The sequence below is a fragment of the Boleophthalmus pectinirostris genome, unplaced genomic scaffold (assembly GCF_026225935.1).
Source record: "Boleophthalmus pectinirostris isolate CB_2022bp ecotype Guang Dong unplaced genomic scaffold, ASM2622593v1 HiC_scaffold_7, whole genome shotgun sequence".
Taxonomy (NCBI): Eukaryota; Metazoa; Chordata; class Actinopteri; order Gobiiformes; family Gobiidae; genus Boleophthalmus; species Boleophthalmus pectinirostris.
In genome coordinates this window covers 42,533,098-42,540,597 of record NW_026571473.1, presented here as the reverse complement: position 1 = coordinate 42,540,597, position 7,500 = coordinate 42,533,098, and the positions used below count along the sequence as shown (strand labels likewise).

Below are 7,500 nucleotides of genomic sequence, written 5' to 3'. Positions count from 1 at the left end.
ACTGGAGAAATCACATTGTCTCTCCTGTGACATTTATTACCGCAGCACAGGACTCACTTCTGTGTTTTCCAAAGGCCGACACTTCCATGCAGCGTTTAATTATCTTTATGAAATATGATACGGCACTTACAGATCTTTAGAGATGGTTCAATTGTTTTTGTTCTCAAAAAGCCAATAAATATGACTTTGAAAGATAAAATATTGTATTAACTTGGATTTCAACCACAGGGAACACAAACAACTTATATTCTGGAGGAAAACAGTCACATGACCTCCTTAATGCTTTAGAGTTTAGAAAAAATAGTTCAACATTACAAAATGAATAACTAAATTAGAAGAAAGGAATTGTGCAGTATGTTTCATGCCAGCCTCATTTTCACCGAGTTCATTTTGTGACATGTGCAGTTCTCAGCTCCAGTGTTAATTTAGACCATATCTGGAAATGTTAGTCCTGGGGGTGTTAGTAATCTGACAAAGTTTGTACCATAAAAGAAAACAGATAAAAGTAGAACAGGGACACGCAGCATCTCCTCAGTCAAATCAATAATGTTCACTTTCATTTTGAGTCTGTTTAGTCATACTGCGTCTTTACATTCTCTTTCTCTTTCTCTTTCTGAAAACCCCACCTCGTCATGTTTCCTTCTGAATCGTGGGAGGGGCTTTGACTTGTATAAAACAGCAGCAGCAGAACCATTTGCTTTCACTCTCAGCTCTGTGCTTCACTTTTCTCATGGACAAACTTGAGTGGTGTTGATGAAGAAGAGCAGCTCGAGCTTCATTTAAACAGGTGAGACATTTAAAGTTTGTATAAAGTGAGTTGAGTTTGATGTTGTTCTATTACTGTTTTTACTGCACTAAAGTTAGAATAAAATGAGTGCTGTCATGCCATTAAAAAAATTGAGAGATTCATTAATTATGATCTGTAATTAATTAATCTAATTCATCTCTTTTGAATCTCACCTAAAAATTGCTGAGAAAAGCTTCAATTTGAGGTATTTTCATTTAAATTCATTATTACATTATTGTGGCAGATCAAAAGACTGATGTAGAACAAAAAAAGTGACTTTATAAAGTCATTTATTGTTTAACAAATCTCTTCAAATTGTCTGTTGAAGCCCAAGTCTCCATGAATAAGAAACTGTTTGTTGTAAAGCAGCAAAGACGAGGAAATCTGAAACATAATAACTTTTGTCGACTTAAAGACAATAAAAAGTCCAGACTTTCCTTAACCAGATTAAAAATATTATTGATAGAGAAATGTTTTATATATGACATCACTGGTTTTTAGTTTCCTGGTTTAGTCCTGGACTGGGTTAGTCCTGGTTTTAGTTTAGTCCTGGTCTGGTAGTCCTGGTTAGTCCTGGTTAGTCTGGACTGGGTTAGTCCTGGTTTTAGTCTTGGTGGTTTAGTCCTGGTTTTAGTCCTTGGTTAGTTAGTCCTGGACTGGGTTAGTCCTGGTTTTAGTCCTTGGTGTTAGTTCTGGTTTTAGTCCTGGTTTAGTCCTGGTTTTAGTCTTAGTGGTGTTAGTCCCTGGACTTTAGTCCTGGTTTTAGTCGTTGGTGTTAGTTCTGGTTTAGTCCTGGTTTAGGTTTAGTCCTGGTTTAGTCTTGGTTAGTCCTGGTTTTAGTCTTAGGGTTTGAGTTAGTTCTGGTTTTAGTCTGGTTGTGGTTTTAGTCCTGGTTAGTCCTTCTGGTTTTAGTCTTGGTGTTAGTCCTGGTTTAAGTCCTGGTTTTAGTCCTGGGTTTAGTCCTGGTTTTAGTCCTGGTTAGTTGGTTTAGTCCTGGTTTAGTCCTGGACTGGGTTAGTCCTGGTTTTAGTCTTGGTCCTGTTAGTCTGGTTTAGTCCTGGACTGGGTTAGTCCTGGTTTAGTCCTGGTTTAGTCCTGGTTAGGTTCTGGTTAGTCCTGGTTTAGTCCTGGTTAGTCCCTGGTTTTTAGTCTTGGTGTTAGTTCTGGTTTAGTTCTGGTTTAGTCCTGGACTGGGTTAGTCCTGGTTTTAGTCTTGGTGTTAGTCCTGGTTTAGTCCTGGACTGGGTTAGTCCTGGTTTTAGTCTTGGTGTTAGTTCTGGTTTAGTCCTGGTTTAGTCCTGGACTGGGTTAGTCCTGGTTTTAGTCTTGGTGTAGTGGTTAGTTTCTGGTTTTAGTCCTGGACTGGGTTAGTCCTGGTTTAGTCTTGGTGTTAGTCCTGGTTTAGTCCTGGACTGGGTTAGTCCTGGTTTTAGTCTTGGTGGTTAGTAGTCTGGTTTAGTCCTGGTTTAGTCCTGGTTACTGGGTTAGTCCTGGTTTTAGTCTTGGTGTTAGTTCTGGTTAGTCTGGTTTAGTCCTGGACTGGGTTAGTCCTGGTTTTAGTCTTGGTGTTTAGTCTGGTTTTAGTCTGGTTTAGTCCTGGTTACTGGGTTTTAGTCCTGGTTTAGTCCTTGGACTGGGTTAGTCCTGGTTTTAGTCCTGGTTTAGTCCTGGTTAGTCTGGTTTAGTCTGGTGTTAGTCCTGGTTTTAGTCTTGGTGTTAGTTCTGGTTTAGTTGGTTTAGTCCTGGTTTACTGGGTTCTGGGTTTAGTCCTGTTAGTCTGGTTTAGTCTTGTTTAGACTGGGTTAGTCCTGGTTTAGTCTGGGTTAGTCCTGGTTAGTCCTGGTTACGTTTAGTCCTGGTTTAGTCCTGGTTAGTCCTGGTTTAGTCCTGGTTTAGTTGGTTTAGTGGACTGGTTAGTCCTGGTTTTAGTCTGGTTTAGTCCTGGACTGGTTAGTCCTGGTTTTAGTCTTGGTGTTAGTCCTGGTTTAGTCCTGGACTGGGTTAGTCCTGGTTTTAGTCTTGGTGTTAGTTCTGGTTTAGTCCTGGTTTAGTCCTGGACTGGGTTAGTCCTGGTTTTAGTCTTGGTGTTAGTCCTGGTTTAGTCCTGGGTTAGTTCTAGTCCTGGACTGGGTTAGTCCCTGGTTTTAGTCTTGGTGGTTAGTCCTGGTTTAGTCCTGGACTGGGTTAGTCCTGGTTTTAGTCTTGGTGTTAGGTCCTGGTTTTAGTCTGGGTTAGTCCTGGTTTAGTCCTGGACTGGGTTAGTCCTGGTTTTAGTCTTGGTGTTAGTTCTGGTTTAGTTCTGGTTTAGTCCTGGACTGGGTTAGTCCTGGTTTTAGTCTTGGTGTTAGTCCTGGTTTAGTCCTGGACTGGGTTAGTCCTGGTTTTAGTCTTGGTGTTAGTTCTGGTTTAGTCCTGGACTGGGTTAGTCCTGGTTTTAGTCTTGGTGTTAGTCCTGGTTTAGTCCTGGACTGGGTTAGTCCTGGTTTTAGTCTGGTTTTAGTTTAGTCTGGTTTGGTAGTCCTGGTTTTGTTAGTCCTGGTTTAGTCCTGGACTGGGTTAGTCCTGGTTTTTAGTCTTGGTTGTTTAGTCCTGGTTTAGTCCTGGACTGGGTTAGTCCTTTAGTCTTGGTGTTAGTCCTTTAGTCCTGGACTGGGTTAGTCGGTTTCTGTTTCCTGTTTAGTCCTGGTTTAGTTCTGTGGTGTTAGTCCTGGTTAGTCCTGGACTGGTTAGTCCTGGGTCCTGGTTTAGTCTTCTGGTGTTTAGTCCTGGTTAGTCCTGGACTGGGTTAGTCCTGGTTTTAGTCTTGGTGTTAGTTCTGGTTTAGTCCTGGACTGGGGTTAGTCCTGGTTTTAGTCTTGGTGTTAGTTCTGGGTTAGTCCTGGTTTTAGTCTTGGTGTTAGTCCTGGTTTAGTCCTGGACTGGTTAGTCCTGGTGTTAGTCTTGGGTTAGTCCTGGTTTTAGTCTTGGTGTTAGTCCTGGTTTAGTCCTGGTTGGGTTTTTCTGGTTAGTTTTTGTTAGGTTTAGTCCTGGTTTAGTCCTGGACTGGGTTAGTCCTGGTTTAGTCTTTGGGTTAGTTGGTTTAGTCCTGGCTGGTTTAGTCCTGGTTAGTTAGTCCTGGTTTAGTCCTGGACTGGGTTAGTTCCTGGTTTTAGTCTTGGTGTTAGTCCTGGTTTAGTCCTGGACTGGGTTAGTCCTGGTTTTAGTCTTGGTGTTAGTCCTGGTTTAGTCCTGGACTGGGTTAGTCCTGGTTTTAGTCTTGGTGGAGCACGTCGATGTCCGCGCAGAAACTACGGAAGGAAACATGGTCCAGGTTCCAAGACACAGATGTGTTTTTCCCTGTTCACTGTGACTCTGTTCTACTGACTCTTCCACCTCGTCCACTGTGCGACTGACGCTGCCAACGTGAACATGACGTTTACATCGCTCATACTGTCGCGTTTTGTTTGGGTTTGAGGCAATGAGTGGAATTACCGAAATAAAAAAAATTATAAATGTGTTTTGTGTGTGTGTGTTGTTGTCCCAACAACACATAAAAACTGATTTTATAAATAAAGCAACTCGCAAACAGAAACAGTAAAGTTAGAGATTAAAAAACATAGCGCGTTAAATATGACTGTAATTAATTAATCACAATTAACCCTAACCCGGTTTGGACACATGTCAGGAGCTGTCAGGGCCGTGGAGCTCACATTATTGGAATATATCACTTCCTTGTGAATTATTACGTTTCCATACGTGTTGGAGTGTTCTACTCTACAGGAGCTGCTGGACTGTGGGACAAAACCGGAGTGTGGGGGGCGTGAGGAGCTCCAGACTCGTGCAGCGGGGGGAAAACTTTGGGAACTTTTTGGGGACAAGGAAAGTAGCTCGGGACGGTTGTGGTGAAGGTGGTGAACTCATTATGAATTGCTCTTTATTGTTTTGTTGCACTGTGGTTTGGGATTTGTGTTTGAGTTTTGGGAGCTGGGTGCGCTCGAGCGCAGGGTGGTGATTGGTGTTTAATGGTTAATGTGGCCAATCGTGCAAATATCTGGCAAAGCCAATAAAAGCTGTTTAGTCTTTGTTTCACCTGCTGATGTGAATGGATCCTCCCGCGTCCTTAAATTTGCGTTGTAGCTCTTTGTTTGTCAAGAACAGGTGAATTGTTGCATTATATTATATTATATTAACCTCAAAGACAAAAACAGGCCAATTTTAACCAAAAGAGACTTTTTTTCTAAATATCCACACAAAACTTGAATAAACAAATGAACATGAAGGTTTTTCTTTAGGCTCATCATGAGTCATGAGTGTTTGTCTTTAGAATCACTTTATTTAGATGATTATTGTGGCCTTGGTTATAAATGTAAACTTGAGTTATTTGCACACATCATTATCAAACATTTCTCATAAATGTGCATTTTATTTATCCTTTGCAATTGGCCCTTTTCACAAAACCAACTGGATAATTCCAGTTCAAAATCTGTCCTCTGTTCAATGTTTAAATATAAATTTATTTTAATTCGACTCGGTTCATTAAAAATACACAAAGGAGCAGGAAGTGCGGCTCTGCAGCTTTTGAGACAAACAGAATTCTCCAGGCGACTCTGTGAACACTGAACACGTCTTGAGGCGTTGTCCAACTTGAGATAAACTTGAGTTCACTAACGTTTGGTGTAACTTTTAAAAGAGCCGTTCAAATGTACCTGGGCCGCCTCAGCACACCTCAGGGGAAGGGGCCCTCACACTGGTGTAAACACAGAGCTGCCCACACTTATGCCCGACTCAAAAACAAATGCAGATAACACACATTTTGCTGCTATAAATAAAAGTAAATATAATTTTTTTGGCGGGAGGTTCAGGCTCCTGTAAACACTCAGCCCTGTTTCCATTCAAACTTTACACATGATATTATTTTCAGTATAAAGGTCTGGGCTCTTGGGGGCCCTCTGGTGGCATCAGGGCCCTAAACAGCTGCTGTTCAAAAGTTCCAGGGGGCGCTGTGGAGCAGTTTAATATCTCAATCATGTAAATTGTCTGTTATATTAATGCTGGTCAGTAGGACACTGCATTCCAGAGTTATGAAATTTATTATAATAATTTAATATTTCTCATTCTCATCAAAATTAGACCAGTCTGTAATCGTACAAGGGTCTAATTCATTTTGACCAATTTACACATTTTTGAATCAAAAGTTAAGTATGAGAGGAAAAATGTAATAAATATTGGGTTCCGCTCACAATGGTCGACTTCCTGTAGGGTTTAGGACGGCGTCATAATATAATTATTTTATTGTCTTGACATGGGCCATTCTTTTTTTTTCAAGACTTTTGCTCAAAATTAGAGCTCATTGAGTTCTAATGTTTGATTCTGGCTTGTTTAGTTCTTGATTTTTGCATGTTTTTGAACTTTGGACACAGTTTCAATTTCCTCACTGGGATTTCGTCTCGACTTGGGTCTAATTGAACAAAAGCCTGAAATATGGGCCCATAGGACAAAGTGGGATCAGTGACCCTCATGTTGTTTCCTGCTCTGACTCCAGATAAACAGTTGAAGTCTTTTTTTGTCTTTCAGATAATCCACACTGAGCCTCTTACGATGGAAGGTTGGACCAAAGACGAGGTTCGAGAATGGCTCATTTCAGACGTCAAAGTCAGTCCGACTGACGCCCAAAGGTTTTTTGATGAGGACGTGTCTGGGGAGTACTTAGTGGAATTTACCAAAAGGGAGATTCTGGACATGGACATAAAACACGGCCCAGCGGTGAAAATCACAAAGCGTCTAAAACAGTGGAAGGAGCAGAGCCGGACTCAGCCCCAGTGTCCTGCGTATGTGCTCTCCTGGACAAAGGAGCAGGTGAAGCTGTGGTTACTGCAGCACCTGAAGATCTATGACAAATACGCCCAGCGGCTGCTGGAAGAGGACGTGTCAGGAGACTGTCTGGTTTACTTTGAGACGCAGGACTTTAAGGATCTGGACTTTAAACAAGGTCCAACAGTGAAGATCCTGAGAGAACTCAGACGACTGAAAGACAAAGCAGAACCAGAGCCACAACTAGAGCCTGAAGAGCCACAAGAGCCACACACAGAGCCACAACCAGAGCCACAAGCCACAAGAGCCACAAGAGCCACAACCAGAGCCACAAGATCCAGCCAGAGCCAAAGAGCCACAAGAGCCACAAGAGCCACAAGAGCCACAAGAGAGCCACAACCAGAGCCACACCACAGAGCCACAAGAGCCACAAGAGCCACAACAACAGAACAAGAGCCCACAACTAGAGCCCAACTAGAGCCAACAAGAGCCCAGACCAACCAGAGCCCAGAGCCACCCAGACACAGAGCCACACAGAGCCACAAGAGCCACAACCAGAGCCACAAGAGTCACAAGAGCCACAAACAGAGACCACAACCAGAGTCACAACCAGAGCCACAAAGACCCACAAGAAGCCACAAACCAGAGCCACAAGAGCCACAACCAGAGTCACAACCAGAGCAACAACCAGAGCCACAACAAGAGAACCAGAGCCACAACCAGAGCCACAAGAGCCACAAGAGCCACAACTAGAGCCAAAGAGCCACAACCAGAGCCCATGAGCCACAACCAGAGCCACAAAAGCCACAAAACAGAGACACAACAGAGTCACAACCAGAGCCACACACCAGAGCCACAACCAGAGTCACAACCAACCAGAGCCACAACAAGAGCCACAACAGAGCCAAAACCAGAAGCCACAA

The 7,500-nt window shown here is 42.7% G+C and overlaps 1 protein-coding gene and 1 pseudogene across 1 annotated transcript in view; one reads left to right on the top strand and one right to left on the bottom strand.

The window, feature by feature from the left end:
• LOC129412093 (interferon-induced very large GTPase 1-like) overlaps positions 1–7,500 on the bottom strand; it is a 218,737-nt gene that overhangs the window by 169,536 nt on the left and 41,701 nt on the right.
• LOC129412176 (interferon-induced very large GTPase 1-like) overlaps positions 6,365–7,500 on the top strand; it is an 8,914-nt pseudogene continuing 7,778 nt past the window's right edge.